At 43.7% G+C, this 10,986-nt stretch overlaps 1 long non-coding RNA gene across 1 annotated transcript; it reads right to left on the bottom strand.

Annotated features, from left to right (window-relative positions):
• Positions 1-5,882: 5,882 nt before the first annotated feature.
• LOC140074698 (uncharacterized) lies at positions 5,883-10,731 on the bottom strand. The gene is made up of 4 exons (XR_011849251.1): positions 10,613-10,731; positions 9,354-9,389; positions 7,782-8,014; positions 5,883-6,020 (listed from the first exon to the last, which is right to left on the bottom strand). It is a non-coding gene; the product is annotated as an uncharacterized lncRNA (long non-coding RNA).
• Positions 10,732-10,986: the final 255 nt, after the last annotated feature.

The following is a 10,986-nucleotide window of genomic DNA, read 5'->3' as shown; positions in this document are numbered from 1 at the left end:
ACTGATAATACAGTGGGGACCTTATAGAACAAATCTACATTCATTTAGCTCTCATATGGCGATCAAGTAGTCATGATCCGTTTCAGACCTATCGATAGTATGGATAGCATTCGTAGGTTTGGTAGATGGAAGTGGTATCCGCTACTTCATACCCTGAGTGTCAGCTGGGTTCTGGTCTCTGTGAGACATCATAATGGCCGCTGGGCTATATCCGGTTTAGTCCGGTCATGTGATCACACTTCACGTCACGGGAAGTCTACTGCTTTCCATGCTGTGGAACGCATGGATCATTACCTACTTCCTGGATCGCCATGAGTGGGAAGTTGGCACTGAGATACTTGATCCCTTAATGTATAGTTCTGTAAGAGCTCCAAAAACGACAAATAATATATGGATTCGGTCATTGGGCACCATAGTAGATATTATGGGTCCGATTATAGTGGGAAATGAAATATTAGAAATGGAAGGTTATATACAAGTCAAGAACGACTATATCTAAAATGCTATGTATATTACCCACCTATGGCCCACCCACAAACTCTTATTTAGCCTTACTGTAAGGAAAACATGTATAGAGTTAGACAGGTCAAAAATGATATACTATGATGTCAATCAATCTATATACTTATATACAATAAGAATAGTGACTTTACTGATAAAGTAGAGGGTAACTTGATTCATGTAAAGCTCAGAATATTATAATCTCTGTTCGTCCCATCCGGGGCCAGTGTCTGTAAGGTGTGAATCCAATCCTTCTTTAATAGGGTGACAGGATCACCGCCACGTCTCGGAATGTCTACTCTATCAATCACTTGAAATTTCAGTTGGTTGACTGAATGTCCGACTTTGGCAAAGTGGGTGGGAACAGGTGTGATAAATGGGACCAGGGGGAGGTTAGGCCTTCTAGTACGCCAAGTCAGCTTCCCCCAGCCTCAGCTAACTGGCATAATTGACCTAGGTTGTTTACGTTGAGGGTGCATTCACACGTTGCAGTTAAAACTGCATCGCAATTAGCTTTGTGGTGGTTTTAGGTGAAGTTTTGTCAATTTAACAGGTGAAAGACATGAACTGAACGAGTGAATTTGATTTTGAGGGGAAACCTGCTCCACAAATGTCATTCACCCGTTCAGTTCATGTCTTTCACCTGTTAAATTGACAAAACTGCACCTAAAACCACCTCAAAGCTGATTGCGATGCAGTTTTAACTGCAACGTGTGAACGCACCCTCACACAGCATGTGTCCATGCTTCAATAGACCTCTGCAGTCAGATCGTCTCCATGCATCCCCCCCAGGTACCAGGTCGGATGGACCCAGTCCCTCATTGGACAGCCCACTGCCCACCCACTCACATGGTCTGATGGGCTCAGTGGCCATCTTGCAAGCTGCCTTGTCCAGTTTATAGGCGGGGAACCATACTGCATACGAGATCCTCATTGCTGCTGCAGAGTGGCGAGAGCGAATGGAAGCAGAGGCTGCAGAAAGGCAACGGGAGCGTGAACACCAGCTGAAGGTGCCCCAGCTACAACAGTCTGCTCCTGATAGTCCAGTGCTGCAGCAGAACCATGTGCCAAAGCTGCGGACTGAGGACTTTCCCCTGCTGGATAAAGGCACTAACTTAGACACTTTTTTGCTGGCTTTTGAAAAAACTTGTCAACAGTACCATGTGCCTGCGGACCAATGGGTTTGGTGCCTTACCCCTTGTTTCAGAGGGAAGGCTCTGGAAATATTTGGCTATTTGCCTAGTGAGACCACCCTGACTTATGAGGATATCAAGCAGGCTCTGGTCCGTCAGTACAATATGACCCCTGAGACCTACCGAAAGAAGCTCCGGAGTTTACAGTGGGGGTCTGCTGGCAGCTGGACTGACCAGGTGAGGGTCCTTCTTCGAGCAGTGGATCAGTGGACCTCAGGACTGGGACTTACACCTTCCAGCAGCTGAAGAAACAAATCTCCATCGAGCATTTTTTATGGAATTGCCCGGAGGAATTACAGCAGCACATTCATGACCGGAAACCCAAAGAGGCTTTGGAAACAGCTGGCCTGGCAGATGAGTACGGCAACAATCGCCATGTGTCCCCAGCGCCACAAGGGCCCGGTAACGTCCCATAAACCGTCTACTGTTTTGTATGTGGGTGGGGTGGTGGGAGGTCCCATGATAACTTGCAGCCTGTCACCATAGGCCACTCCGTGGCCTTGGGACTGAGAGACACTGGGGCTGACCTAACCCTTCTATGACCAGAACTGGTATCCCCACAGGATTTGATACCCAGGAAAACTCACTGTGTCCAAAATTGGAGGAACAGAACCGGCACTGCCCATTGCCAAGGTGTATTTGGACTTGGGTGTGGGGAGGGGTATAAGGGGGGTTGGGGTATCCTCTGATATTCCTGTGAGTGTCCTGATGGGAACAGACTTGGGACGGCTAGTGTCACAGTATGCAACCCCTGAATCTGCAAAGACTGAGCCCACAGCCAGCAATATTCAGCCTTCCAGTGTAACTGATTGGTTGTGATGACAGTGATTTTGATATTGTCAATGATAATACTGATGTATGTGACATACCTACTGCCAGGAATGTGGGAGTGGGTAGGGTCATGGGTCCCAGGATTTGCCCTTGGGGGAGGGGACCATCCAAGCAGAGGGTCAGGCTACTATGGGAAGTGGCCTGTCAGCCTCTGGATACTTGTTGTCCTCTCAGACTCTTAGTGTAGGGAGAGACAGGGGGCTAACGGTTGTGGGGGAAAAGTTTGCATGTGTCGAATCTAACGATACCCAGAAGCCGCTGTTTTGTCCTCTATTTGGGCGGACAAGGTGGCCACAGCATTTTTAGTGATCTTCTCCCGGGTGGGATTTCCCCAGGAAATGCTTACTGACAGAGAAATCCAGTTCATGTCAATATTGATCGAGTCCCTCTGTAAACAAATACAGGCGCAACATCTGGTGGCCAGGCTGTACCACCCACAGACCAATGGCCTGTGTGAACGGTTCAATGGCACCTTAAAACAAATGCTTCGTATGTTGGCTGATACCCACGAGCGCGACTGGGAGAGTTACCTCCCACACCTGCTATTTGCCTACCGGGAGATTCCACAGGCCTGTATGGGCAAGGGGTACGGGGCCCTGGTGAAAGAGGCCTGGTAAGGAGAATTAGCTACCCCTGAAGTGTCGGTCATTGAGTATGTCATGCATTTCCTTGACAAAATGACGGCCTTAACACTGGTACATGACAATATGGCGCAGGCCCAGGCCGACCAGAAGCGGTGATACGACCAGAATGCCTGTGAGAGGACCTACCAGGCTGGTCAAAAGGTGTGGGTGCTGGTCCCTGTACCACAAAACAAGCTTCAGGTTGCCTGGGAAGGCTCATACCTTGTGCATCAGCAGCTTAACGCCATCACTTACCTGGTCACCCTGTACCCATTTTGTGGAAGGCAGAAAGCTTATCACGTAAACATGAGGAAGGCATATCATGAGGTCCAGGCAGGTGGAACCCTTGCAGATGTGGAGGTAAGCCATGAACTCCTGGTGGAACAGAGAGCCCAGCTGTGGGCCACGCTACAACTCTTCCAGGAGTTATTTGGCAACCAACCAGGAAGGACCAAGTTGGCACTCCATCATGTGGACTCCGGGAATCATCCCCCAATCCGGCGTTCAGCATATCGGGTCTCCCCGGAGGTGCAGCTGCAATGCTGAAGCTGGAAGTCATCCAGGCAGCTAACAGCGCATGGGCCTGCCCTGTTGTCCTCGTTTCAAAGAAAGACTGGACCACCCGTTTCTCTGTGGACTACAGGGGGCTCAACGCTGTTATGGTCACCGATGCATACCCAATGCCACGCATTGATGACCTGCTCGACCAGCTGGTCGGGGCTAAGTACCTGACCATCATGGATCTGAGGTTACTGGCAGATTCTTCTGACTCCTAAGGCACAGAAACACTTTGCCTCTATTACCCCGTTTGGACTGTATGAGTATTGCATACAGTATTGGCGTAAAGAATGCCCCTGCCACTTTCCAGGGGATAGTCAAAATCCTGCTTAAGGGGCTGGAAAGATATGTGGGACGACATTGCGGTCTTCAGTCCCACATGGCAGGATCACCTAAAGCACCTGACGCAGGTACTTGGGGGGATCCGCCAGGCAGGCTTGACCATTAAGCCGGGAAAGTGCCAGATGGGTATGAGTGAGGTCCACTACCAGGGACACTGGATAGGGGGGGAGTGCTGAAGCCAGAGCCAGGGAATGTGTGGGCCATTGTGTCCTGGCCCACCCCCAGGACTAAGAAACAGGTGATGTCCTTCCTGGGCACGGCCAGGTACTATAGGAGATTCGTGCAACACTATAGTATGCTGGCTAAGCCTACTAAGCCACAAGGAAGAAGTTGCCCTCCGCAGTCGATTGGTCAAACAAATGCGAGGCGGCTTTCCGAGCGCTGAAGACTGCTCTGTCTACCTTCCCAGTGCTACAAGCAGCTGACTTCAGCCGGCCGTTTACAGTGCAAACCGACGCCAGTGAGGTCGGCCCTACTTGTATGGGCACCACTTCACGATGGAGACGGATCACAATCCCCTCAGCTGGTTACACACAGTATCAGGTACCAATGGGAGGTTGTTACCTAGCCCCCTTTATAGGAGGGAGGTGTGATAAATGTGACAAGTGGGAGGGTAGGCCTTCTAGTACGCCAAGTCACCACTTTCCCCCAGCCTCAGCTAATTGGCCTAATTGATCTAGGTTGTTTACGTTCACACAACATGTGTCCATGCTTCAATAGACCTCTGCAGTCCGATCGTCTCCAAGAACCATAAAAACTCTCAAATCACCAGGTTGATTAGGGACAGTTATGGAGTTATGGTCCATCTGAATAGAAAAACAAATACATTTTTGGATTGTTATATTTAGGAGATCACAATAGCTCTAGAATGCTCGGTTCCAGAGATATTAATATCTCTGGATAGGACAATAGCAAATGGGTCAGGCTTGGTATCAATCCGATCCAGGGATTCACCCGGATCCAATTATACCAGAACCATGACCCTACAACTTCCCCTTGAGAAGCTATGGCTTCTCCTGGGCTCTGGTTGTAGTACCAGGTAGGAGGGACCCATGACCCCTCCTGTTGGGTGGGCAGAGGTGTGACTCCACCATATATATTCAGGCACCTCTGAATGTGCCTTGTCTTTGTCTGGGAAACATTGTAACATCAAGAGCAGAGAAGGATCTTAAGGTATGGACTATCCAGTTCCAATAGGCCCACCACACACAAAGGTAACTACCTTGTATTTTGTTCTCTGTGTAACTATATATATATATATATATATATATATATATATATATATACTGCATATATTGTTTAGTCTAGTGTGTAAGGCAATTAAAAATAAAATTTAATCTGTGTTGCTCTTTTATCTCGATCCACGAATCCTCGCGCCAGAGCCTCACTTATATACATGCTACCCGGTTGGTTCCTTACCCTATATAATCCCGTTACGGACCGGGCTTATATTAAAGGAGAACCCGGGGAAGCTCAGGGCTGATAATATTCCATCTCACTGCGGCTAGTGAGAGGGATCTTATAGCCATTCAGGGCTGTGATTTATTGTTGTGCCATGTCCGGAAGTTGTGTGGACAACTTTAAATCACTTTCTGCGCCTCTCAGAACCCGTGCGTTCTGGGAGTGTCTATAAAAGGATAACTAAGTGACATTGTGTACCCTTCAGGGGTCCGGAATGTCGCGGTTTTGAGCAACAGGAGATTGGATGTCCGTATGGTGGACAATGATGAAATAATTACTACAAGTGATGTACATTCATAGCCATGATGTCTAATTACTTCATTTCTTTTGGTGTATGGTTTGTGCAGTGAAATAAGAGACTACAAGACATGAGGATGGGAAAAAGTCTATTTATTATGTATTAGGACTGGGTACATTAGCATCAGTTAGATCCGTTTGAGAAATGTAGCTGATATTTGCAGCAGTTAAAAGTGAATCAAAAGAACTTTTCTCATAGTTGCCCAGATGTCTTCTAAAATAAAGGAAAAAAAAAAAGAAATCAAGATACAGCCATGTACTGGTGCACAATATATGTATACATCATAATAACCAGAGAACAAATACGGAATGAACCCCATGGTGGCCAACACTAGACGAGTACAACAAGGCATTGCTGGTAACTGAACTATGCAAATAATTTAAATTATACAAATGGCTCTGAACTACAATAGGGTAGATAAAAAGTTGTATAGATAAGGGATTTAAGTAAAGACATTAGGCCTGATTCATACATAGTGCCCTAGTATTATCAGCTGTGTCATGAGAATGCTCCAGCTGACTAATAGGCACGCTCGTTAAAAAACTGAAATCTGTTCCTTCTACTAATCGGAATAGATTTTGGGCCAAGGACACTCAGAGAAAAACTCCTTCTGGTTGGGCACAGAGGAAACACCTGTTGCTAAAAGTATATATATATTTTTTAATATAAATTATAATATATAAATGTATAATTCTTTATACATTCTGCATAAAAACTATCACATTTAACCACAGCAGAAATCAGACGTTTCTTTAAGTATTAGTTGGTTAAGTTTTCTAGCAGCCAGGGAACTCACAGTGTCCAATCCAAATCTGATTTACTTTTTTAAAAACTGGGGAGTATGGAAGAGAAATAATAGAATTTGAATGATTTTTAGTACAAACACACCATGGGGGGAATTCATTAACCCCATAATGACGCGTGACGTACTATTACTGCGGCTGCGGGTGAATGGAGAGGGCTTCCCAGTACACAACATGAAAAACTAAATACAGGCAGTGCCAGGGTTACGTACAAGAAAGGTTCCATAGGTGTGTTCTTATGTTGAATTTGTATGAAAGTCGAAACTGTATATTTTATAATTGTAGATCCAGACAAAATTTTTTTTGCCCCAGTGACAGATGTAGTTTCAAAATCTTTTGCTGTAATTGGACCAAGGAATATCAATAAAACTTTATTACAGGCACTTTCCAGCTGATTATTGCAATCTAGGACTAAAGTAAAGCATCCTGAGAGCTTCACCAGAGGTCACAGTGTGCACAGGGGTCATCTGTAAGTCGGGTGTTCTTAAGTAGGGGATCACCTGTACCATCACTATGAAGAGCAATTAGTTATGCAGAAAACAAGTTGTCAAAAGCGCTTTAAATGGAAAAATAAAAACGTTTTCTGAAGGTGGGGAGTGAAAAATCGAAATGCAAAAACAAAAAGGGCCTGGTGGTTAAGGGATTGAGACTAATGAACGCAAATTTTAAAGTTCCCACCCTCTGGAGCTGCAGCAACCGTATCTACAAAATTATCATATCTACAATCTTAGTAAATACAGGTGCAAACTCCACAAGTTTGGGCGTGTTGACCAGATCTGAACTGGCAGTAGTTTTTGCTCTAGTCTTTGCCGGTTTTCTGGAGACTATAGTAAATCTAGCAGGCGGGGATTCCAAGGAGTTTTTACTGCCAGAAAACTGTCATAAAACCTATAATGTGTAAAAAATGCTTCTAATTAAACCAAAAACTGGACTGGATTTGAACTTGTTCCTCTGATAACAATAATGCTGCTTATACAAAATTCTCTTTCACACAGCCTCATTTTTCCAGTTGTATGCTTCCTGTACTGTACTGTTTCGGTATGGGTAGCATGCAGTCACAATCATTTCAATGGGCAATATCACACATATTGATGCACATTCATAAACCATGTGAATTCAATATGTGGATATACTGTAACTCATGTTTATTTTAAATTATATTAATGTTTACCTGTCTTGATCCACTTTAATGTCAATGATGCCAATGATGACCACCATGGTGATGACCATGATTGTGATGACCATAACGACCTCCATAATAGCCACGATTCCAGTAGGGTCGGTTATAGAATGGGGGACCGAAACCATAGCGGGGATAAAATCCAAATCCATAACCACCGCCATATCTGTTATATCCGCCATATCCTATTCCACCACCATAGACAGGGACACCTAGTCCAAAACCTGAGAGAAAGATAGAAAAAGGACAAGGCAAAGATATGATGAGATTGAATGTTTTATTTTGTAATGTAGTTTACTTGTAGGTCGCCAATTTAGCTCATTCAAAAAAAGAAAAAAATCACACCCCTTTTTGGACAAATCGGAAGTCTAAAACCTCCAATAATTGTGGCCCACAACATTTCAGTTAGAAATTACTCCAGAATTCTGGCATAGACGGATTGATAACTATCCTACATTAACTTTTCCTTTTTTGTACTATGAAAGGTAATAATACTTAAAGAGGACCTGTCACCCAGAAATTCGGCACTAGGAGCTGTTTACTAAAATAAGCAGCTCCAAGTACTAAAACAAACACAGCAGTGTTACAATGATAGCGTTATCGGAAACCTCCGATTTAACACCATTGCGGAGAATAATAGAAACGCCGGACAGCTCTCAAAGCAGTCCGGGGTATATATGAGGTGGCGGTCAGAGGCGCTGCCTCTTCCCCGGACTGTCCCGCTCGATTTGATAGCGGTCCGGCGTTTGTAATGTACCACGCCGCAGAGTTAGATAGCGTTATCATATATTTAAGATGGAAATACCCTTTAACCAGCTTTGTCCAAAGCACTTTGCGTGAGGACGGGGGGGAGGAGGGGGGTGGCTCATATAAGCAAATTCAGCAATACAATTGTATGCTTGCTTAAAGGGTATTCTCGTCTTGGCAATCACATTCAATTTCATTAATCTGCCATATATAAACATTTCTTCAATTAGATGTTATTAAAAAAATGTTCCTGTGTGAAGATAATTTCCTATAAATGTAGTGATATGGTCCCTTAGAAAAAAGACTGTGTCCTTGGATACAACCACCTCTTCTGGAGGGATTGCACAAAGACACAAAGGGTGTTTGTATGGGAAATGTCCAGGAGTTACTGCATAACCAACAGCCATTCTGTGGTAATGATTGCTGAAACCAGGTGGTCAGGCAGGACTTAATATGAGGTGATCTTATCTAAGGAAGCGATCTCGTTTCTAAGGGTCAACATCGCTGCATTTATGAGAAATTATCTTCACACAGGAACATTTTTTTAATAACATCCAATTGATTAGTCGGAACTTTGACTACTGCGCACAAACAGGTTTCCAGTGGTTGGTTTATACCTTAAATATAGATAGTATTAGAGATACCGTAGAAGTACTACTATGTATTGTCAATGATATGTTAGATATATAGAGGAAATATAGACAGTTCACACTGGTATATTGGAGATGCAAAAGATATATTGTGGTGCCAATGTTTGGTCGCTCCTCTGTCAATGCATGAATTAAGAGAATAATTTTAAAAAAAAATATTACTAACCAATTCCTATGTTAAACCCCGACATGATGATCACTCCTGAAAAATTAAGAAAGACACATAATTTAGTATATTATCCTAGTATCTGAATTTCTAACACTTTAGCTGGGTTCTTATACCTCTTTATGTAGATTATGGCGGCAGCCACTCAAACATCCTATATTACAAACCACTATTAACATATGATTAAATATCTCTCTAGGGTTGTAGATTCACATTAGTATGTATCACGAACTAGAGATCAGAGAATCATCCAAGATTCATCGTGGAAATTGGTATATTGCCCCCTCTAGTCATCTAAAACATAATTTTGTCATAAAAAGCTCTTGTTTGATGCTTAAAAGATGACAGATTCGTACAAAGCTGCAATCCAACTAATAGATTTGCTCATCTCTATCAAGCACCTTGCATATTTTGCAACATCAAATTATCACTGTTCCACTATTTGACTAAAGGGATAGAAGAGAAAAGGTATGAAACCTAAAAAATGGATGATGGGCAAGAATGGCAATCACGTCATTAGTAATCTGTGTGTGTGTGTGTATGTATGTCCGCTAAAGGAATCTGCACTGTTGCGTTTACAATCACCACATTTTGCACAGCTATTCTCTGTGACTCATCCTGCGCTTTCCAAAATCCACTTATTAACCACTATATACAGGAGCTGTGGCAGTTAGAAGCTGAGCCGGGATTGATCAGAGACTGTCACTGAAAGAAATGGTCAGAGACAGACGGTCAGAGACAGTCACTGAAAGAGACGGTCAGAGACAGTCACTGAAAGAGATGATCAGGGACCTTCACTGAAAGAGATGGTCAGAGACAGACATTCAGAGACAGTCACTGACGAAGCTGGTCAGAGACCATCACTGAAAGTGACGGTCAGAGAGTCACTGAAAGAGACAGGCAGAGGCAGTAACTGGAAGAGATGACCAGAGACTGTCACTGAAAGAGATGGTCAGAGACAGACTTTCAGAGACCGTCACTGAGGGAGCTGGTCAGAGACCATCACTGAAAGTGACGGTCAGAGAGAGTCACTGAAAGAGACAGTGGCAGTAGCTGAAAGAGACGGTCAGAGACAGTCACTGAAAGAAACAGTCAAAGAGAAAGATAGATACATTTCAAATATATTTTGTACACCCATTCTATTTTGTTATAGCTAAGAGCAGTTACTTCCTATCCCGGGCAATGCCGGGATTCTACAGCCAGTGCATACTACAGTAAACAATGTTTTAACAGGAAGTTTTAGAAAACATACTACATACCAGGTCCTGGTACCTTCAAGGAAAATTAAAGTGAATCCTATCCTGAGAGAAGATATTGACTTTTATTTAGTAAAAGGACTGGGAGGAGCCAGACAAATTTTGCAGGGAAGGTACTTGGACTTCCAATTTTTTTTATACCAAATTGGTTCAGTTTATAGTAAACACTCTTCACCCTGCCCTAAATTAATTTTCAAGGCATTCTCTTACACTGAGACATCTGTATAATTGGCATGATAACAATATTAGAAATCTAGATGACGCTGACATCATTGTGATAATATCTAACACACCTGTGCGATGTATTGTATGGCAGTGACTACAGTCATATCTGCATGAATAGTTATGGTAATGGCCACAATCATCTCTTTAATATG

The sequence above is a fragment of the Engystomops pustulosus genome, chromosome 8 (assembly GCF_040894005.1).
Source record: "Engystomops pustulosus chromosome 8, aEngPut4.maternal, whole genome shotgun sequence".
NCBI lineage: Eukaryota > Metazoa > Chordata > Amphibia > Anura > Leptodactylidae > Engystomops > Engystomops pustulosus.
Note: the sequence above shows the minus strand (reverse complement) of the source record. Positions and strands in the feature narration are given on the sequence as shown.